Raw genomic sequence first — 24,574 nt, forward strand, 5'->3', positions numbered from 1 at the left:
ACTTCTAGCCACACAAGCCTGTTTGTATTCCAGGGGCTGCTCTTCCCTAGGATCAAAAATTGCCCTAAAAGGGCTGGTGCCCTAAGCTTGTCCTTCAAGTCCCAGCTCACACTGCCTCCCCAGAAGTCCTGCCCTGACAACTCGGTTTTAAAGAAAGTCTCATCGGCAGCCTACAAAAGCCACCATCATGCTGCCCTGTTTAATGTTCTCCGCAGCACTTGTAAGCTGAATGTGTGTGTTTGCATCTTCTTTGGCCTGTGTTTAATGAGCCGTCTCCTCTCTCCAGAAAGAAAGTTCCACGGAGTCCACAGGATTGTGTGCGTGCCTCGTACAGTGCAGAAACCCCAGCACCCACGCGCTGGCGTGTGGGAGAGTCACTAAATGGTCATCAGCAAAACAATAAAAAATAAACATAAATTAGAAATGGTCTTCAGGAAGTGAATGAATGAAGGAACTCTTCATTAAGGCCCATTTCCACCATCTGTAATCTCGCTTCTATGAAGTTCTCCCAAAGCTTCACTTGCAAAGACCACTGGTGATTTCTCCAAAGTCCTCACCCTTTGGGGAGCCAAGGAGGATTTGAGACTGCTGACGCACAGACTCCCGGACCACAAAGACTCCTGCCCCCTTCTCCATGCCCACATTCTCATTTCCCCACCGCCTCCTGCCAGGCTTCTAGGAGAGTCCAATAAACTGGCTCTTCTCCCTAACAAGATCACAGAGCCATCAGGGACCCTGAGGGCTTGCTGTCTGGTTCTTCATTCTCTCTGCTCACCCTCCAGAGTTATTAATCCTTTTAACAATCAGTGAGTTCCTCTGAAAATGGTTACATTCCCGCAGGGACACCCAAAATTTTCACTGAAAAAAATTTTAACAAAATTTTTAAGAAAATATTGCACATAAAATTTTAAAAAACTGTATTTTCCTGTTGTTTTCAAGAGTTATAGCACAGACTACTTAATTCCACTGAGCTGACACATAGGCATTCTGTAATTCACTTAAGCAAATAACTGAATAAGCAAATTGAATAAGCAAATAATAGTTTAGTAAACTATTAATATATGCTTACCTACTTAAGAAAATAAGCTAAAATTAATCATGTTTATTTGTATTTAAGAATGTATTAAATCTAGGGGCACCTGGGTGGCTCAGTCAGCCAATCGTCCATCTTCGGTTCAGGTCATGATCCTGGGGTCCCGGGATCAAGCCCCATGTAGGGCTCTCTGCTCAGCAGAGAGTCTGCTTCCCCCTCTGCCCCTTCCCACCCCCCCCCAACCTTTGGTCTCTCTTGTGCATGTTTTTTCTTTCTCTCAAATAAAATCTTAAAAGAAAAAAAAAGAATGTATTAAATCCATAAGAAATTCTTCATTCCGTAGGAGCCCCATCTACCCAATTAGGTCATTATAAACCATGGGTATTTGACAACAATAAACTTAATCATCTCCTTTAAAAAAAAAAAAACAAAAACAAATTTTTAAAAGATTTTTTAATTACTTTTTTTTTTTAAAGTCTGTGATCTGGACTGAATCCCCTCTCCAATGACACAATACCCACCCCAGATGGGAGGTTCCATCACACAGTACATATTAGAGCTTTGTGCTTGACACTGAAATGAGTCTGTAGAAAGGCCAAGCCTGGCTGTGAGGAGAGTGTGCTTCTGCAAATTTCCTGTTGGCGCTCATACAAGACTCACTAGCTACTGTTAACTGTGCTTCCTCCTGAGAAGAATGTGCCTGCCTTCCACACCTGAACATTCCAATGCACAGAACATAGAACTGATATTTGGCCTCTTTCCAACAGGATGAAGTAACTATGAAACTTCTTTCGGAAACTTTAAATTACCATGTATTTTCCAAAGCAATCAGTATTCTTTTCACAAGTCATTGACTATATGTTAATCATCAGTTTGGGGTTAACAGGGGAGGGGAAAAAAAAAACACCACCACAGGTCCCTTTACCCCACCAGTATTAATTGCAGCAGGTAACACTTTCAGATACATAATTTAAACAGGGTAACAAAACAAAAATGTAGCAAATCTAAACTTAAAGGGTAACCTCTGGATACTGGAGGTGTGGTTTTCATTTACCATTCTGTGTTCGGTTTGGACTAATTGAAAATGTCAATCTCTTATTGTTGTAGGCAACTTCTTTTATGTCCAAAAATCAAGTCATGAATTTCAGGAATTCAGCAAGCAAGCCCTATCTGTGCATGAAACACTGTCATCTAAAAGGAAGAAAAGTCAACCAGCATCCTAATCCTTTGGGAAAAAAATATAAAGTAAACAGCCCAAAGTCTCAAAACCAAAATGACGGAGAAGTAACCAAGAAGCGCATACCCTTCTTATCTGGCCTGTGATTGACCTCACCTTTCTTTCATTCCTGGAAGGGCACTCCAAGGGCATCACCCCTTAGATGAAACAACGCATTCCAAAAAGGCAGAGGCAATCACATGAAGCTCTTTTCACAGGGACAGCAAGAACAAGTCTTACATTTCATGAATGAATAAGCTGTAATGAAGCATTTCTGTCTGTCCTTAAATAAAATTTCAAATAGCTGATAGACCGTGGGATGGCAATCAGAGAGCCTTAAATGACCACGACAGTGAGAACATTAATAGGAAAGCCAAACTTCCTTATGTTTCAGTTAGAACATAAATTATATAAAGGCCTACAATTTACTTCAAATGAAAAATCTTCATTGAGATTTTCTTAAATCACAGATTGACAACCAGCGAAGAGAGGCCTGGGGGTTGCTTGGGGGCTTCTAGTTACTCCTCAGGTAAGGACTATGTGTTTAAAAAAAAAAAAAAAAAAAAACTTCAGTTAACTTTTCCTTTGAATACATCTCAGAGGTTCTTTTAACTTTTTGAAGCATTTAGCCAGTAATTTGCAACCTGAATAATGCTTTCTATATATGGGATTCTGTAATTAACACAGATCTCTGATTTCCATAAAGCCAACCTACATTTGGTTACTTTAAAAAACAGGGAAGACTTTTTTGTTAACTTCTACAAGAAACTACTTGATTCCCTCCAATTTAGGTAAGAAGCACGGGCCCTCTACTAAAATGGCAGACCCTGTTCTATTGGTAGGGAGGCTGCACCATAAACCCATCCAAGTTCACCGTATGTATTCATAGAGGTCCATTTCTAAGCAACCAGGTTTGGGGGATCTGCTGCTATAAGGAAATCTACTTCCCTTAAACAGTCTAACTGTAATATTACAAAAAAAAAAAACTAATATTAATCAAATCCCTACTCTAAATTCTTTGACGCTCTGACTCACTTTTAACAATCCCTAAAGCTTGAATTCAAATATGTACAGGAAGTAAGCACTGGAAGCATTGGAAAATAAAGCCCTGAAGAGCTGTAATCAACCAACTGTTCCATTAAAACAGACAACCACTGTCTGGTTTAGAAAAATAATGGATTTCTTACTTCCAGATGATTAAAGATGCATCCATTCAGTACAGCCGCCTTAGAATGAGTCCCCCAAGGCAAATAAGGCAGAAAAGTTTGTGTACCATAATTATTTGTGAATCTTCTTCTCCACCCAAATTATGAAAAAACCATGTAGATATTTTTTTTGCCTCCCTATTTCCTCCCATCTTTATCCTTTTACTAGTAAATTGGACTCTAAAAATAGTTTTTGTAAGTTACTGCGATTTTAAGTATGCAATAAGCAAACAAAAAATGAAATATTACTGGATTTGTAAATGAGTATTCTTTTTTCCAAGGGCTCAGTAAAATCACCTCCGTATATTTAAATCAATGTATTAACCTCATAATACCTGGGCCTATATTATAATTTTAATATTTAACTCTTAGATCCATTGCCTAAATCAACTAAAACTATCACTTTTTTTTTTTAACTGTTACTTGCCCAATTATGTTTTGAATAGAAACCTGTGTGTTTTATCTGCTTCATACTCTTTCCTGGGTCCTTCACTTGAGTTAATAGCTGCCAAGAATTGCTTGTTGCCTGATAAAAGATCTTTGATAATTTGTTCTGAAATCATCCCATGAATAAGATAATTTGTCTCAATTCAATCACTATGGACTCGGGTTAGTGAATCAATTTACAAGGACCACTTAGAGAAGACAGAATCTTGGTTCTAACAGTAAAATCACTTTTTTTTTTTTTTAAGTTACTGAAGCCTAGTTGACATGCTTCTTATATCTCAGTTTCAGGTGTACAACAGTGATTTGACAATTCTAAAGATTACTCACAATGCTCACTCACCACAGTAAGTGCAATCACTGTCACCATCCAACTTTATTACACTATCACTGACTATATTCCCTATGCTGTGCTTTTCATCTCCGTGACTAATTTTATAACTGGATGTGCATACCTCTTAATCCCATTTTTAATCCCATTTATTATTTGGAAACCCTCACAGCAACTCAAGTTAGAAATTCATACTAAACAGAGGCTTTTTATAAACAGTAGCTAACCAAGTGAAATAAAAAGCCTCCATTTTTAGAGGTCTCCCCCACAGGACATTTATCTGACACACAGGAGACACCCATTTTAAAAAAAGACAAGTTAGGGGCGCCTGGGTGGCTCAGTGAGTTAAGTGTTTGCCTTCAGCTCCGGTCATGATCCCAGCGTCCTGCAATGGAGCCCTATGTCGGGCTCCCTGCTCAGCAGAGAGCCTGCTTCTCCCTCTCCCTCTGCCTGCCGCTCTGCCTACTTGTGCTCTCTCTCTATTTCTCTGTCTGATAGATAAATAAATAAATAAGCTTAAAAAAATAAAATAAAAAGACAAGTTAAAGAAATAAAGTCTTAAGAGGTCACTGGGCACAAAAATCCAAAAAAAGCTAAGCAAATCAGAATATGGTCTCAAAAAGTTGGTTTATAAAAAATAAGAATTTTCAAACATACAACCAGACACAAAACTAACAATCCCCATTTCAATTATGATAGTTCCCTGAAGTTTTTTCACCAAAAATAATGGCACCTTTCCGGTTCCTGTTTTTAAATCCAAACAGTGTCAGCAAGAATGCAGAGAGATTAATATTCTCAAACTGCTAATGAGACTTTTCTTTCTGGATGAAAATGTGGCAATTTGTCTTGTATCAGAAAGCTTTTTAAATTTTTATTTTCTTTGACCCAGTAATTCTGCTTCCTGAAATTTACATGAGGGCAAAACAGAAATACACCAACAAGAAAACAATTTAAATGTTCTAAAATTGGGTGTTATTATACATATGAGAGTTTATCTCTCTGATGACATTCCATATAACCCAGAATCATATTATGTAAGAATACGTAAGAATCATAAAAAGCTGTGGGTATGTTAAAAGGGAGTCAACAATATGTGCAATATATATTTACTTTTCTTTAAATCTAGTACCTGGAGCTATAGGTGTGCGTGTGTGTGCGTGTGTGTGTGTGTGTGTGTGTACACAATTTAACAAAACTTCCATGGTGCTCTGGACAGAAGAATTTTAAGATGATTTTTCCTTCTTTGTAATAGTCTACATTTTCCTAGACTTCTTACAATGGTGATATATTGTTTTATTGGAAAATAAAGCTCATTTTAAAATACGGGTTAGGTCTCAGCCAATTTTGCCCAAATGCGCTAACAGAGAATCAACTCTTCAAAGAAAAAAAAAATCAACATTATATAATCATTTTCAAACTCCCCTTCCATAACCTTTAAGGGGACTTCTAAAGCTAACAGACTCCCCAGCAGGAAATAAATCTGCTGCTGAAGGGATGCACCCACAGAGATAGGGCAGGATGCACCATCAGTGGCTTTGGCAACAATTTCCTTTTATTATTCCTTTGCTTCCAAGTGCTTTTCCAATTCCAGGAGAAGCCTGAGGAAGTTAATAGGTCCTTAATATGTGCTCTGCTGCCTGAACGGATTCCTGCTCACAAGGTAATAGTTGAGACCCCCACGTGGCCCTTTCACATGGGCTTTAGCAAATACCCTGCAGAGAGGCGGCCCCAGGGCATCTCTGTTTTCTGCAGACCAGGCTGTGATCTAATCAATGGGGTCCCCAGGAAGACAATCCCTACATTCAACAGTCCTGAAGAAATGAATGGGGAGCCAGGAAGAGTTCAGGCTTTACTGAGGAATGCTATTTACCTGTCACAGTGATCGTTCACCCAACAGGGGTTTAAGGAAAAAAAAATAAATAAAAGAAAGAAAAAGAGAGAGAGAGAGAGAGAGAGAGAGAGAGAGAGAGAGAGAAAGAAAGAAAGAAAGAAAGAAAGAAAGAAAGAAAGAAAGAAAGAAAGAAAGAAAGAAAGAAAGAAAAAGAAAGAAAGAAAGAAAGAAAGAGAAAGAAAGAAAACAAACCTCCAGGCGTTTCAGCAGATTCCTGGTCAGCAGCCAGCACAAAATAAACATATTTGCTTAAGCTTCATTCACAACTTTTGATGTAGAACTGTGGTGGAAGCCCAAATGGAAATAGGTAGATCTGTGATCTCCAAGGACAGCAGTGCTAGGACACAGATTTTAACAGTCTGTGGCCATTTAAATGCCATGAAAAGGGTCATGACTAGAATAAATATGACTAAAAAGTCATCTCGGTGCACACATCCCAAAATTGACACAGAAAATTCCAAAATCTAAAAATGTGACTTTAACTCAGAAAAGAACAGAACATTGAAACAATACAAAGAGCCAGTTTATGTAAGAGGGACTTCTCATGACTGCCCATAATTCTAAAAAGATGTATAAAAAATAAGGGCTTTGAATTACTTATACAGGTTAACAATTCTGTAAACCCACAGGAACTTGTTTGTTAAAATTACTAAAGGTTGCTTTCACTTGGAAATGGCAGACCTCATCTAATCAAGTCTTTTGGAAAATAACTGTAAATCTGTTTTAAGACATCATACTTTCAGAGAAAGATTTACATCAAATTAGAATTTCTACCAACCCCAAATATGTCCGCAAAAAAGCAATCTGAATGGGGCAAACTAAATGACAGATGCGTAACCTGAAAAAAAAAAAAAAAAAAACACACTTGATTCACTCAGAATTTTATAAAAGCTATCGCTGGACAATTTTTAATTGAAAACAAAATTCTGATTTGAAATTAACTATTAGGTTATGTTTTTCCTACATCCATTAACACAAAGCAAGAGAGAGCCCGAGTCAAATGATTGCAAAATGAGTTTCCATCTGGCTTTGACACTAGTTTAACATCACAAGAATTGCTTTACTGTAATATTTTAAAAGCCATGCCAGAATCTAGGCCATCAGCATCTTTGACAAAGAAATTTTCTGCAACACCAGCATAATGGGTTTTTAACATCCTCAGTGAATACCATTACAAGAGGGTATCTGACTCCCACACAGCACTGAACTCAGCATGCAAAGTCACTTAATCCTTTCCACCTGCCCTTCCCACAAGGGCATGCCAGCCAGTCTTGGAGGGACAGACCACAGCGGCCACCACCTCACCTGGGTGACTGAGCCTGGCTTTACATCCACAAATAACTCTTTAAAGTGGCTGAAATATACACAGATCTCTAAACCTCTGCTGTGGTAACGGACACTGGAAATGGGGCTGGGCCAAACTGAGATGTGTTCCTAACTACAAAACACACACTGACTTAAAGACGTCACGCGCATTAAAAAAATGTAAAAGATCTGGGCGCCTGGGTGGCTCAGTAGGTTAAGCGACCGCCTTCGGCTCAGGTCATGATCCTGGAGTCCCGGGATCAAGTCCCGCATCAGGCTCCCTGCTCAGCGGGGAGTCTGCTTCTCCCTCTGACCCTCCCCCTTCTCATGCTCTCTCTCTCTCACTCTCTCTCTCAAATAAATAAATAAAATCTTTAAAAAAAAGTAAAAGATCTCATTAATACTTTTCTATGTTGATTTCAAGCAGAAATGACCCTCTTTGATCTGCTGAATAAAATTTATTATTTTAAAATTAATTTCACCTGTGTCTTTAGTGTGGCGACTAGAATATTTAAAATTACATACGTGGAACGGTATTACTGAGCAGTGCTGCTTTAACTTGGCAGCACTAACTCCTTCGGAGATTTGAAAGATAAAAAGTAAAAGTAAACACTGCCAGAACTTACACAACTGTGCTAATACAGACTGTGAAAATGCGCTCACTTTTTTCACATGGATACTCGGATCTAAATAACAGAATCTAAACAATGGAATACTTCCAATAAATGGTTTTAGGGTATATTCTGGGACAGGAATTGTTTTGTTGTGTTTCTTTTCATTTACACAGGCTGTACGGATTAGGTATCTATAATGCAGGATCATCTCTAATCCCAAAACAGAATTTAAGACTGTCATTCTCTTAGATACTCTGGTCTTCTGCAGACCACATTCACGATTCACTATTTATTAAAGTATCAAATTTTAGGTCAGCACCTCTAGATTAGGATTCTCATGAAACCTACATTCCTGTTATAGAACCTCAATTTCAGCCCATGAAAGTGTTCTACTTTTTTTAAGATCTGAGAGAGCCTGCACACGTGCGCACGCGCACACACATACACACACTCATGCGCATACATCCATGCGGGGGTTGGGGGGGCGAGGGAGGAGCAGAGAGAGAGAATCTTCAAGCAGACTTCCCACTGAGTGTGAAGCCCCAGGCAGAGCTCAATCTCAGGACCCTGAGATCATGACCTGGGCAGAAACCAAGAGTCAGTCACTTAACTGACTGAGCCATCCAGGCACTGCCCCACCTCCACCCATGAAAGAGTTTTATTAGAAACTTGACTGTTTTGATAATGATCACTGAACTCTCTTAAGCAGTAAACAATGGCAAACACTTAGGCTTTACTGAGGTCACTTATTTTTTCCATCTCTAACAATATTTTTACTTGCTTGTTTTTCTAATGTCTTTGAGGTAAAAAATACTAACTGGGGTTTCATTATATCTTCTCTAAAAGAACCCTGTGAAATATACTCACAAGTTTCCTTTTCCATATACAGGTCAATGTGTTCAAAGACATTAACTCTCCCAAAATTTCCAGACAGAAACATCAGAACATTTAGTGCGTCAGTACAATTAGCAGTTTCTGTTTCAAATCCTGTGATTTCTGTTTCAACTCATCATGGGGCCTTATTTCCTATTTATTCTGTTGCAAATATGTCCCCTAACAATTCTAATACAAGCCAAATGTAACATAATACTAAGCAGCACTAAAATACAATTTTATTTTTAATACACTGCCACTGAAGCTGAAACTCAGCAGAGATATCAGGATGTGTATGAAGCCAAAAGACACCAAAGCAACACTGTGGTGTTCCCCCCTCTATTCCGGTTTCTGTCTTCACATCCCCCAAATCTCCCACCTACTTCTCATTCCATTTCCCCCACGTCTCTTCTCCTCTAAAAAAAGCAATAAATGAGTGAAATAATTTGTGACAAATTAATTAGCAAGAAAGGTGGTGCTAATAGGCAAAAACAGGATCTGCAAGAAAAAGGCCATTGTGAAGAACTCCCTGCTGCCTTTTACTCCTCAACCCATCTCTTCCTTTGGCATTAAAAGGCCGTTCAAAAACTGGGATCCTCTCAGGGGAAAGAAACTTAAGAAATCTTTGTGATACAAACTGAAATAGAGAAGGAACACTGCCTTAGTATCTTTAGACCTCATGCAATACTCCCGGTATCTCTTACTTAAAAAGTTCTAGCTTAAGTGGAAACATATTAAAAATAACTTGAAGAAGTATTTAATACCACTAAACGTTTTAACAGTATTAAAAACCTGAATATAGAGCTAAGGTAGAAATTTTTTAAGACACCATATTTCCACAATTTTCAAAAGCCTTTAAATTCTTGTGCACATTTAATATCCAAAAGGAATGTCCTCATCAAAGGGGAAAAAAAATCAGATAAAGTGTCTCTGAGGTAGATTGATAAATGAACCCAATACTTTGTAACTCCTCCCACCAAGAGGAGCAGCCTATTCTCCCACCTGCTGAATCACCTTACTCGGCCCGACAGGATATGAGCTCTGAACCTAGGCCGGGAGATCTAGCTACTTCTCTCTTCCACCTCTTGGAACCCTGACGTACAGGCTAGGCAGCTGAATGACACAGACACAGGCCCTAGGAGCCCCTGCCCGCAGCCAACATCCAGCCAACTCCCAGAAGCCAAGCCACCAAGCTGACTGTCAAGAGACCCAGCAGGAGCAAATCCAGCTGAAACTACCAAAGGACACACCCAGTGGGGGTCCAGCCCAAATTGCCAACCAACTGATTTGTCACCTAAATAAACGGTGGCTGTTTAAAGCCACTGCATTTTAGGGCAGTTTATTTCCCAACAAAAGGCTAAATAACACAATTCTCTATAATTTCATCACAATATTTATTATCAGCCCACAGAGAATAAAAGTCCCAATTGAGATTTGGACATGCCTGCACTAACCTCCCTTATCAAATCTAGAACCTAGCTACCATCTGTTTCTGTAACTCTCACCTGTTCTCAGGTGCCAAATGTGCCTCCTCAAACAGACCTCTACCCGAATACGCAGAGAAAACTTCCACAAGGGTTTTCAGACCTTCCTTTGATCATCCTAAGGAGTTCCTTATAAATTAGAAAAACACAATTGACCAAACAAACTCTTGGGGTCTATTCACATGGATGAAAAGTTCACAGAATTAGAGGCCCAGGTAACAAAGGTAGACCAAGACCAAGCAAGAGTTTTAAAAAAATTTTGTTATTTAGATGCATTCATTTAAGTGAGAAAAATATTTTTAGTTTTTGCATATTTTATTCTCCTTCAAGTAGCCTCATCATTGGATTTCCCTTAATTCAACTAGGCTTTAAAAGAAGGGTTTGCTTATCAGTTAATAGCACCCCATCAGCAGAAACAACCAAAGACTTAAAATAAACACAAACAGTTTTTTACAAGGTTACATCTATACTGCTCAATTTAATCCATGACGGGACAGTTTCAAAGACTCTGTGAATCTCTAGAAGTAATTACTTCTTTGAAGCTTTAGGAAATTCACCAATAGTGATACTAACAAAAATAGATCCTACTAATCTGAGAGTCTTTCAAATGTTCAAAATTTTGCCATATAATGTAATGATGTAAATGGAGATTCATCTTTTATACTTAGAAGTAGAGGCGCCTGAGGGTTTCAGGCGGTTGGGCATCTGCCTTAGGCTCAGGTCATGGTCCCAGGGTCCTGGGATCGAGCCCTGCATCAGGGTCCCTGTTCAGTGGGGAGTCTGCTTCTCCCTCTGCCATTCCCCTCTGCATGTGCTCACTCTCACTCTCTCTCTCAAATAAGTGGATAAATAAAATCTTAAAAAAAAAAAAAAGTGAGGGGCGCCTGGGTGGCTCAGTCAGTTAAGCATCTGCCTTTGGTTCCGGTCATGATCCCAGGGTCCTGGGATTGAGCCTGCTTCTCCCTCTCCCTCTGCCTGGCAGTTCTCCCTGCTTATGCTCTCTCTCCATCAAATAAATAAAATCTTAAAAAAAAAAAAAAGTATTTTTCAATCCAGAGGATGCTAGAGGCGACAGCGCCACTCTCCAGCCCAAGAAAACAGCGATGCCTCACCCAGTATTATGCACCTGAAAAGTCACAGATTTTAAGATGTCTAATTCTAGGCTTTGGTACTCAATCCAACATATATTAAATTGCTTCTACAGAGAACGAAATATAAACAGAAGGAAACTGCATTGCTATATTGTTACGGAGTGTTGTTATGGATGTTTTAATTTTCTTGTTGTGAGCCATTTCAGAGGTACGGAAAAAGGGCATCTGAAAGGGAAGAGCAGTTTTAACTGCACTAAAAGAACATCTAGCACGTATGACACTTCCACTGGATACAGAAAGGAAATTCTAATTGGGACTAGAGAACAAATTTAAAAGGTCTTTCCCAGTCATAGTTACTTATGGGTTTCCTTTTAATATTCTGGAATCCTCAAAGTCACATTCAAACTGGACTCGTGTCAAGTGCTTGCTGGGGGTCTACCACGTGTGAGGGACAGTTCCAGGCACCAGCAATCGGAGCTGAACAAAGTCCCCACCTGTGCTCATAAGGCTCACATTGTGGAAGAAAATGACAAAAGCAGATTTTTAATATGCTAAAATCACTCATGACATACACTATATGTAAAACACCATTTAAAAAATCACGAGCCTTAAATTATAAAACTTTATATTCTATAGACGTGATGATCCTTAGTTTGACTTCTTTCTAAAATCAACAGCGCCGAGCTAATTGAAACCAAACATGGGTATTCATGTTCATGCTTTCCTAATCAGCTTTCATCTTCTACATGAGGCTCACACACTATTAAGAAAAAATACTTCTGTTAAAAAAAAATGTTTAGATCAACCCTTGAAAAGTAACTGAGTTCCATTCTGACGCTTCACCCAACAAACTAACTCCGTATCCACACAGGAAATTCATCTTTCTTCCATTAAAAATATAAACACCTTCAGCCGAGCAACAGATCGAAAGAACAACATTATGGCACAAACATTTACTGGGTTTATCAAAAGATGAACATCACTGAGTAAGTATTTACTAAATACCAGCTGTGTGCCAAGCACTGTCAGAAGACAGAGATGTCTGGAACTGCCTGATGTCAAGCAGCTTTAAGAGTGAAGGCGCAAAGGGTGCCTGGGTGGCTCAGTCGGTTAAGTGGCTGCCTTCGGCTCAGGTCATGATCCCAGGGTCCTGGGATCGAGTCCCGCATCGGGCTCCCTGCTCAGCGGAGAGCCTGCTTCTCCCTCTCCCTCTGCCTGCTGCTCAGCCTGCTTGTGCTCTCTCTCTCTCTCTCTCTCTGTGTCAAATAAATAAATAAAATCTTTTTAAAAAAAAGAGTAAAGGCGCAAATAAAAATATTAAGAACTCAAAGCAAATGAATTTCAGAGGACCTTTTAACTAAGAATTTATGGTGGGACTGCTTTAAAATAAAGTTAACCCAACTTTAAAGTCATTTTCAGGGCACCTGGGTGGCTCAGTCATTAAGCGTCTGCCTTCGGCTCAGGTCATGGTCCCAGGGTCCTGGGATCAAGCCCCACATCGGGCTCCCTGCTCGGCGGGAAGCCTGCTTCTCCCTCTCCCACTCCCCCTGCTTGTGTTCCCTCTCTCGCTGTGTCTCTGTCAAATAAATTAAAAAAATCTTAAAAAAAAAAGTCATTTCCAAAGAGCTGTTTTTGCTTTCAACTAACAGAATGTCTTCAACTTATGATAAAGAAAACATGACTTCCTGAAAGATTCCAAAATCGCTGTTTACAAAAACTCATCTCCAGGGGTCAAAAAACATACTGACTTGAAGTGATATGAATATAAATGCCTGTAAATCACATATCAGAACATTTTGCCACATATAAATTTATTCCATCTATCACTATAAAGTTGTTGAATGCTCCTTTTACAACGACAGGAGAAAAACCACCCTTTCATTATGAGAAGAGCAACATTTAAGAATAGGCACCATTTTTCAATTTTTTTCTGTTGTACGGAATAAGGGACTATTTACACAAAACTAAAATGGTTTATTAATTCCCAAATACTCTGATTTTTTAAGTCCATTTAAATAAAATCCAGTCTGTGAAGAAAGTTAACTTTATGATCTGAGTTTGCTGACAGATTATTTTACCTTAATAGAGGCATACTAGCCGAGTAGCAGGTTTCCATGGTAAAATGGCAACACAATAGATCAGATCCTGGCCTGGAGGGCTGCTTAACTTAAAAATGGATATCCTGTGTATTGCAATTGTTTTATTATAATTGTCTTGTACACTTACACGGGGAGACAGGGCTATCTGATGATACAGGTTTGTAAAGAACTACAGGCTACTGTATCACTTGGAAGGAGTCCTGAATGACAGACTGTCTTGAATCATTTCAAACACACCTACAAGTATACAGGAAAGTGGCTGCTACTCATCTACTGTACAGGCTGATCTACCTCACTTATAAAAGAGCAGTGACACCTACCGTGAAATAAGCACATGTTAGACTAAGAGCCATGAAGTGTATATAAAAATAGGTGCAGGCTGTTGAGCCTTTTTCAAATGCATGTCACTATTACTGTAATTGTTGTCATCACCATCATCACCACCACCACCATCATCACCACCACCACCACCACCACACCACCATCATCACCACCATCACCATCACCACCACCATCATCACCACCACCACTACCACCACCACACCACCATCATCACCATCATCACCATCACTATCACCACCACCACCACCATCACCACCACCACCACCATCACCACCACCACCACACCACCATCATCACCACCATCACCATCACCATCACACCACACCACCATCATCACCACCATCACCATCACTATCACCACCACACCATCACCATCACACCATCACCACCACCACCACCACCACCACCAAAACCATCACCACAACCATCACCACCACCATCACCACCGCCATCACCACCGCCATCACCACCGCCACCACCACCACCATCATCACCACCATCACCATCACCACCACCATCACCACACCACCATCATCACCACCATCACCATCACTATCACCACCACCACACCATCACCATCACACCATCACCACCACCACCACCATCATCATTCTCCTTGCCATCTGGTCCTCCTTCAGGAGTACTCATGGGGTCTGGCAGCCCTGGAACCTCCAGAACAGAGGGACATAAAACCAAGGATCCAAGGACACACAGGTCAGCTCTTCACAAGCCTCCCGCTATTACAACGAAATTGTGTTCCCTGAAGACAGAATGTACAGCTTTCCACAGATTTTTCAAGTTTCTGTAACATCAAAACTATTAAGAACCACTGCTTGGAAGTCTAGAAATAGGTGGTAAGGAAAGGTTTCTCTCAACCTTATGTCTCATCATTAACATGGGACAATCATTTGTTTGTTGAGCAAACAAGGGCTAGGCACTGCCATGTCGGCCACTGCGCTTAGGAGAGGCTAGAAAAGGAGTTAAGACTACTCTGTCCTTGAGTTCGGGGAGACAGACAAGAAAGAGAAAAACAATACCCTGACATGTGACAGAAGAACATACAGAAAGTGCTCCTGGAACAAAGCAGACTACGTGTTTCAAGAGAGGCAACAATGGCTTGTGAGGCCAACCTAACCAATATTTACTGAGTGCCTCTTTTAGGAGTCCAGTGGTTAAAGACTTAGCATCCACCCACACAAGAAGCTGACAATTTAGAGGAAAAAGGACAAACATTCACACAAGAATGATACTTACAGTAATATTAAAAAAGTACATACAATAAAAGAATAATGAGATCCATAAGAAGGAGAAGGCGTGTCAGGAGAGATTTATCATGCAGAGTCAGGGTTAATAAGAGCCGATCAAGTGGTCAATGTGTCACCCAAAGGCAGGGAGGTAGGACACAATGGGGCGGAGCCGGGGGGGGGGTGGGGGGGAGGGCCTGGTTCCATTTGGCTAAAGCACAGGGGATGAACGGGAGCGCAGAAGTGAGCATCGACAAGTGGGAGAGGGAGGCTCGTCAGCCTACGCTAAAAACCTTGGGCTTTATGTAAGGGAGCCACCAAAGGGTTTTAAGAAAGATCCCATGAGAGATGGAACACCTCTGCTTCAAAAATCATGTCTATACTACCACAATACCCTCAAAGCACCACACTTCAAACCACATCAATCTCTATTACACCACTTACGTGCCCACGCATGCACACACACGATTTCAAAATTCAATGGCACAAGATCAGTATGTACTATCATCCCCATCACTGTCATATCTTTAGAATTTCATACAGGCCCTACATGAACACAGCCTGTTACCGTCTAATTTTGCTCACGAACTACTGAGACGATCTAGGGAGACAACTTAGGAAAAGAGCTTGAAACAGCACTGGTTCACAGTAAGCATTCAATTAATGTGGCCTATAATTATATATGGATGATGATAACGAAGAAAAAGCTCACCAGCAATCAAAAGATAATATGGTTAAATAACCACAAACGAGAAAGAAATCTTAAACTACGGAAATTGTTGGGTAACTTTTATCAAAAAAAGAAAAACAAAATCAATTAGGCTGAAACTAAAAAGACGACAATCCTGAAGAATCTCTTCCAGGTCGGCTCAAGCAGCCATGCGGAGGCCTCACCCGGCAACGGGTTCCCCACCGTTCTCGGATATTCTAGAAAGGTCACCATGTAACCGGCAAGGCAACTTCACCGGGAAGTCTGACCCTGGAAGTGCACGTGTGAACCATTTCCTACACTTACTATCACTGCCATGACACTGGGTAACTGCCAGTTCAGCAAGTACAGGCATGTGCCCTCACAGAGGAAGCATTCCAAGACCAATTATTCCCAGTAACAAACACATGAGAGATGGTGCTTCGTGGCATCATGTCTTGGGCAGCATGCACTATTTATAACCAAGATGGTTTGATTTTTTTTTAAAAAGTAAGTTTCATAAAGGTAACTGCAAAGTAACAGTGTGCAAGATACAGGCGAGTAGGTAATCGAATCTTGACAAATCCAGCCTTATGAATTAAAATAATCCACAAAAGTCAAAACAACAGGGACTCATTGGTTAAAAACCAAAATCCAACAAGGGACAAACCCCTAAAGTTCTAAGATCTATTCAGTTTTTATAACTGGGCAAGGCAGGGAATAAGGGGAAAAAAACGAACAGGCCAGATGTTACCTGAGCATTAAATGTCTATACACAGGGGCCACTCATCAGGCCAGATGTTACCTGAGCATTAAATGTCTATACACAGGGGCCACTCATCAGGCCAGAGGTTACCTGAGCATTAAATGTCTATACACAGGGGCCACTCATCAGGCCAGAGGCTACCTGAGCATTAAATGTCCATACACAGGGGCCACTCATCAGGCCAGAGGCTACCTGAGCATTAAATGTCCACACACAGGGGCCACTCATCAGGCCAGATGTTACCTGAGCATTAAATGTCCACACACAGGGGCCACTCATCAGGCCAGATGTTACCTGAGCATTAAATGTCCACACACAGGGGCCACTCATCAGGCCAGATGTTACCTGAGCATTAAATGTCCACACACAGGGGCCACTCATCAGGCCAGATGTTACCTGAGCATTAAATGTCCGCACACAGGGGCCACTCATCAGGCCAGATGTTACCTGAGCATTAAATGTCCACACACAGGGGCCACTCATCAGGCCAGATGTTACCTGAGCATTAAATGTCCACACACAGGGGCCACTCATCAGGCCAGATGTTACCTGAGCATTAAATGTCCACACACAGGGGCCACTCATCAGGCCAGATGTTACCTGAGCATTAAATGTCCATACACAGGGGCCACTCATCAGGCCAGATGTTACCTGAGCATTAAATGTCTATACACAGGGGCCATTCATCAGGTTACAGGCGCTCAAGTCTTCAGCGAGTCTTGGAACGTAAAAATGGTTCCTTGCCAAGAGGGCTGAGAAGGAAAACAAGCTCAATGGCACAAACCAGATGGCCTGGGAGAACGCGTGCTGAAGCCAAGACCTCAAGGAGGACAATGCCAGAGAGCAAGGACCATCAGGAGCGTGATTCAGTAGGGCAGTGGGGGCCTGTAAGTTAACGTCAACTTCAGTGGGTTAAGATTAGTTTTAAAGGTTAGCCAGGACCCTAACAACCATCTAAAACAGCTTGATGAGAAAGTTTCCAATTAACATCCTGCACAGTTCACACCAGCAGCATTTTTATTTATGAGATGATTGGACCTTCACAATTGCAAACCCATCCGTCTCCACTAGACAGTGAAACTCCCTGTCTGTACTCAGCATGATTCCCCCACTACTAATCACTTCATTGGAATAATCTTAAATTGCTTAAATGCCACCCTATGTATTCCTTAAATCCTGTTCATTTCAATGTGCTCAAGACCACTATGCCACCTTGAGAAGAAATGATGGAAGAAGATCATTAGATCCAGTAACTTCAAGATCAAGCCTCAAATCTAGGATTCAAGTCTCCAGTCCAGCACGGCTCAACCCAATTCAGCCCAGAATCGCACTCAACTAGTAGTTTTCAGGGGCAACCGGGCAGCTCAGTCGGGTAAGCGTTTGCCTTCGGCTCAGGTCATGAGGTCATGATCCCAGGGTCCTGGGATGGAATCCCATGCGGGGAGCCTGCTTCTCCCTCTCCCTCTGCCCCTCCCACCCTGCTTGTGCTCGCAAATAATTCATTCAGCCAATCTTCAACTAGTAGTTTCCATATGGGCTCCCTTAGAGCATCTTCAGATCACTCTATAAAGGGTGAGAGGCACTAAATTGTAGCGTTGGCATGCCCAGGCCTGCTGGTTCTGCCACTTAGTACCCAAGTGGCCTTAAAAACAAGTGACTTAGCTTCTCTGTGAATGTTCCCTCATCAATAACACAGGGATAACAGTAACTACCTGGTAGTCGTGACAATTAAATAAATGAATACGCACAGAGTGCTTAGAACAACACCTGGCGGTAACGGTTAAGTATCTGTGGTTTATTCTACTGACGCCCTTTGTCCTTATCATCATAACCACTGAAAGCACACAGCCAAAGAGAGCATGTTTTAAGCTGTTTCTACTCCATCCGGCCCAGGTTCTGGCCCTTACACATGCTTCAGGATTATATAAAGGCGCTGTGGAGCTCCCCCACACATATCCAGTCCCACCTGCATCTCAGCCCCAAGAGAGTTACAGCCCAACTCTTTCCCCAGCCAGTATTCATTCAGTCAGGACTTAAAGCACCAACTTGCTAAATATCGCACAAATAACCAAAGAAAAGCGGGTCCCGTCTTCTCTTAAAACAAAATGAACTTCGTTAGGATTCCTAATTAGATTCTACTTTCACCTGAACATCCTACAGCTTTAGAGGAGGCTCCTGTCCCCAGCAGAAAGACCATGCCCTCCCTGCCTGGACGCCGATTCTCTCTCTCTCTCTCTCTCTCTCTCTCTCTCTCTCTCTCTCTCTCTCTCACACACACACACACACACACACACACACACACGAGCAGTTACTCCTAAACACAGCAACAGCACATTATCATAACATAATTTCTGCCAAGCCCTGATTTTCAACCTTTCTGTTGCTAAGAAATTGGTTTCTTGTCCAACTTTCTGAGGACGAGAACAAAAAGTAAGAAGAGGCCAGCAGCTGCGGCCACATAAGACGGGAGATGCCAACACCAAAGCCCCTTCACCGACAAATCGGGGAACTCCCTTACGGGGCCTCCCCCCTCCCAGTCTTGGTTCAAGTTCCTGCTGCCAGTAATTCCAGACCCAGCTCCAGCAGAGGTAAGGGGTCCCTCCACAGTAGCCTACACTCCAAGGATTGCCCAGCTTTTGGCCACTCTTACAAACTTTTTGGTCGTAACACGTGGGGCCACTAATACCATCCTGTGCACTCTACTTCCCGTCAGGACAACAGGGCCCTGGTTGTATGCATGATATCCTACTTTAAAAGTTGGGGGAAAAGTTTTGTTGTTGTTTTTTGTTTTTTAACTTGGTAATTAAGATAATAATTAAAATATTCAGACTTCTGCCAGACCAGAAAGAAGTCTCAGAAACACTGTCCCCTCTCACTGAGGTCAACAATAAGATTAGCCTGGATTGGCATTCCCTTCCGGTCCCACTACACAAATCCGTTCATTCTGTGTCCCCTAACAAAGGAGAGCCAGGAACTAGTCCCCAGATGGGTAATCCAGGAACCGTGCAACACCACTCCCTCATGATGTGAATGTAACCATGTTCTCTTCAGAAAAAGGTCCCTATTTTCCCTCCCACATGTCATGAACGGTGATTTATCTTGTTGCAACAGCTGTACTTCCATATTAATTTTCCCCAAGTCTTTTCACCGAAATGTAAATTTCAATTCTGAAACCACAATTGGGATTCTAAGAGCAACGCAGCATTAGTACGTATAGAAATTGGTCTTATCTTAATGAAAAACATGGTCTCCCCAAATAAGCAGAAGTGGAAGGGGGAAACACTCTTACTGGGTTACATTATACTAACAGCCAAAAACTGAACCAAAGTACTCTAGAGACCAAGGGGAAACATACTCAGGTATCCCATTACAACACATACATCAGGGGACTAGACCCCAACTACCAACAATTAAAAAAAAAAAAAAAATCTTTTGGCCAAGCATTTTTCTAGACATCTCAGGTTAAAGACTAACAAGAAGAAGCACCTTTTTACTGATGCTCAAGTAATAATTAACTTGGCTATGTACCTATCAGCCAAGAACACTAACCTGAATTTATTCCATAAATCTGCAAGAGGGATACTCCAGATTCTATTCTGCTCAACTTTGAGGCTGACAACAAAGCAACCGGCACATACTTGAAGTGACAATGGGGGTGAAGGCTGAGAAGTATAAAGTCAGACAAATCAAAATCTGAATGTGAAATTACACATGCTTCAGAGATCCTCCACTAACATTTCGGTTAAATCTGCTTTATGACCACCCCTGCAGATTTTTCAGCAGACAAAGGGTGGGGGGGATAATTTTAATTAGAGCCCTGGAGATTGGCTCTCTAACAAGACCTATTTCCCAAATCGTTTTTCATGGAACCTCCAAACCTGAAATGGACGAGCAATCACGTGGGCACGGATTTGTCACAACAGTTCACCAACACCCAGAGGCCTCTCCAGGAAAAGCATGTGGTACAGTGAGAGATTATCAGAGGAGTCAAATGACTATCACCCCCACACTGCTATTCCATGTTACCTCCCTGCAAAGCCAATTAGCAAAATATGTACAAAATGCAGAGCTAACAGGACTGTACATTTGGCTACATATTTTAGGTAGTTCATAGAATTTCTAGTTCAAAAAAAAAAAACAAAAACCCACAAGTAAAAAACTACTTTTCAGGGGATGTTTCAAATTTAAGTAGATTTTTTTTTTAAAGAACGGGACCATAAGAATAGTAAGAACTAAATTCAGATTGCTGATTATGTTCTGTTCTATGAAAAGAACGCAAATGATACACCTATTTGACAATGCTGAAATGGGTACAATACCCAAAAAACTTATTTATATTATTCAACCAACACTATAGTTTAAAGTTAAGTCAAAGGCAAAAGGCGAACAGTTAAGTGCACAAGTTCTCGGTCCTGCACCTTGTCAATTAGTCCACTATAACACGCGTCACTAGAAGACAAAGTAACAGCACAAAAGAAATGGGCAATGAAGAGCATGTGAAGTTCTAGAAAAGTGCTATTAAGGCTGACCTGAGCTGGGCCATCTCCAGCTCATGCTGACTTCAGTGCCTGTCCTATGGGCGTCCTCCCTCCTTGTTCCTGAATTTCTCCTACTTTTCTTCATCTGACCGGTACCTCTCCACACTTTCGACCTGCACTAGGAATTCGTTAGACAAACCCCCCAAAAGAACATACCTAATTTTACTATTTCTACTGCACAAAACATACGGACTTTTCCTGAAAGAATTCTATACTACAGTGCCAACGGTCTTGCCAAGAACCTCTAAAATAACTTGGGCTGATAATTCTATTGCCCCCCAAAACACATCTTACAAGGTATAAAGATGATTAGATCACTTTGATTCAATTCCAAAAAATATATAAACATTAATCTACCGTAATCTTAATTACTTTTTTCTATAAAGCCAAAGACTACAGAACAGATGACCAAGAAATTTACAACTTTGCACCTTCAAATCTCAGTATTTCCAGAGATGCACAACAGTTTCTGCCCATTTCACCCCCTCATCCCCCACTAAGTTACCACTAGAAAACTCCAGCACTGCCATTCAGCTCCGAAAACTACCACAGATTTCAGAACACAGCCTTGTTTGGTTGTTTCCCCTTTTTTCCTGGTAGTAAGAATATCCCGATCTCTTAAATTTATATGCAAAAAAATAGTCATTTCTAAATGAGTCTTTAAAGAGCAACAAAAGGGGTGCCTGGGTGGCTCAGTCAGTCAAGTGGCTGACTCTTGACTCCAGCTCAGGAGACAAGCCCCGCACCAGGCTCCATGGTGAGCGTGGAGCCTGCTTGAGGTTCTCTATCCCTCTCCCCTTCCCCTGCTCACATGCGCTCTCGCTCTCTCTAAAAAATCATACATACATAAAAAGCAACAATAAAAATACTCTTTCCCCTTGAAAGAAAAACCCAAGAGGCAGTGCTCACATAATTTAAGTCATCAGGTAATGTGTAAATTAACGTGGTTCTATTTTCTGTCTCAACTTTAACTTGTACCAATTCTTTTTAGGCTTTCCAGAGTGAAAAGGAAAAAAGAAAAAAAGTAGGAATAATTGTCCTCAGGAAATTCACAAACATATTCATTGCTTCAGCTGCAGTTCTTAAATTTTGGATATTCTTGCATGTTGACGTTGTGCCTGAAAATTCGAATTAACATCGGAGAGTATGACAAGATAGATATATATTCTACTCTGCAGATGAGTGACTAAAAGAAAACAGCATAACCAACAGCAGCCGGTTAAATTATTATTTAAAAATCTGGCTCTAGCAGCCATCTGTGTTCCCCAGGGGTGAGCCCCGAATCTCAGCTGGGCCACCCGAGACCCACCCTGAGCACTAACCCTAGTCCCCCGTCCCTGGGTCGTCCCCCCGCCCCCCGCAGTCCCATTTCCACTTCAACAAGATGAAAGAAAGGATCATGAACCAGAACCTGGAGAATTTCGCCAAATTGCGAGCACCAATGCACATTGGTGGGAAAGAAAAGGTGGTTCACAGAACAGCTACAGCAGATGATAAAAAACTTCCGTTCTGCTTGAAGAAGTTAGGGGGAAACACTACCTCTGGTATTAAAGAAGTGACAATGTTCACAAACCAAGGAACAGGGGATCCAGTTGGCCAAAGCTGCTGGGAAGGCATGCCCGTTACAGACCATGCGGACACAGAGCCACTGACAGAAACGCTACCCAGCCTCTTAAAGCAACTGGGTGCAGGTGGTCTGACCAGTTCAAGAAGAAAGGCTTACGCTCTGCCCACACAACCTGTGGACGGAAAAGCACCACTTGCTGCTGGGGACCAGGATGATGGGGACGTTCCAGATCATGTGCAGAATTAAGAACAAAGCGAAGGGAACGGAGTCAACTTCTGAAGCAGACAGAACCTGAAGAAGTTACTGGCAACTGCTATTTTATATTAGCACGCCTTTTTAAAATGTCGTTCAGGGGTCCGATAAAATCTAGAGCTCTAATATTTTTAAGACCAAGCCCCTTGGACACTGCAGTTCTTTTCAGTTTTTGCTTAGACACAATTCATTCTTTGCAGCTAATTAAGCTGAAGAAGCCTGGGAATAAAGTTTGAAACAAGGTTAAATTCTTTGCCTAGTGTAAGGTTTTATTTTTTTATGCTACTGACACGGATTTCTACACAGAAAGCAAAGCTGTCTATAGAAAGCTAATCATGGCATGTCATATAGCTGACAAATCTCATGAATTTTGATTAAAGATTTTAAATGGCAGTATAATGTAAAAAAATTAAAATGTGGTATTTTATACATTACACTGAAATTAAAAAATAAATTGAAAACAAAAAACAAAAAGAAAAAATCTCTAGAAACTAGAAAGAAAGAAAAGGAGAGAAAGAAAGAAAGAAAAAAAAGAAAGAAAGAAAGGGAAAGAGAAAAATCTGGTATTTTAGATGACTGATATATAATTCATAGATATATCTAACACATGTGAGTGGTATAGAACTCATTAGAAAAAGAATCCCTTGAATAAACAAAAGTACATTAACAGTATCATAGCCTCTAAAATAACTCATTTCTAAGATAATTATATGCTTCTTGTACTTTATACATACTAGATGTACGCATGGTTGGTGCAGTGGGTGTTAACTAAAGAATTTATTTGTGGTATTACTGAATATAAACTTAAAAGTTTCAATGTATTAAGAAAAGCATCTTTTTTAGAATGGATATGTTCACAGAGGAAACATCAAGGAGATAAAACTGAACTCCAGGTAGGGCAGTTCATCTAGCACTGTGATTACTACTACCCAGTTTCCTTCTATTTCCACTACCATTCTCAGAGGGCAGGACATTCAAAACCAAAATAATCATTAATTTACTCATTTGTTCTTTTAACATTTAAGGAGCAGCTTCTACCTGCCTGGTACTTCTTGCTAGGGCTGAGGACAGAAAACGTAGGAGCTAAAAGCCTGTCCCGGAAGGTGGTCTGGGGCTGAATTGTGCCCCCCAAAATTCATGTGTTCAAGTCCCAATCCCCAGTACCTCAGAAGGCGACTTGGAGATAAGGACTTAAAAGAGATAAATAAAATGAGGTCCTCAGGGTGGTCCCTAATCCAATAGGACTGGTGTCCCTATAAGAAGAGATCAGGACCCAGACATAGACAGGGAAGATGGGGTGAAGACAGGGAGAAGACAAGCCAAGGAGAAAAGACTCAGAGAAAACCATGCCAACACCTCCAACTTCGACTTCTCGCCTCCGGAACTGTGAGAATATCAATGTCTGTGGTTTAAGCCACCCAGTCTGTGCACTCTGCTACGGCAGCCCTCAGCAAACTCATACAAAGGCTCGTACCCCACCAGGGAGACGGACATACAACTGGAATACCCATGAAAAGCAGCTACGCTAGAGATCTGCGCAAAGTGTGAAACAATACAGACTCTAGCCTACACTGGCTGTCTTGGATGTTCT

The 24,574-nt window shown here is 41.1% G+C and overlaps 1 protein-coding gene across 2 annotated transcripts in view; it reads right to left on the reverse strand.

Moving 5' to 3' along the window:
- Nucleotides 1-24,574, reverse strand: part of FAT1 (FAT atypical cadherin 1) — a 110,726-nt gene that overhangs the window by 82,123 nt on the left and 4,029 nt on the right. The window lies entirely within an intron of this gene.

This window comes from Eumetopias jubatus, unplaced genomic scaffold (assembly GCF_037043125.1).
Source record: "Eumetopias jubatus isolate StellerSeaLion01/CBP00866 unplaced genomic scaffold, mEumJub1_p1.0 scaffold_2, whole genome shotgun sequence".
Classification (NCBI taxonomy): domain Eukaryota; kingdom Metazoa; phylum Chordata; class Mammalia; order Carnivora; family Otariidae; genus Eumetopias; species Eumetopias jubatus.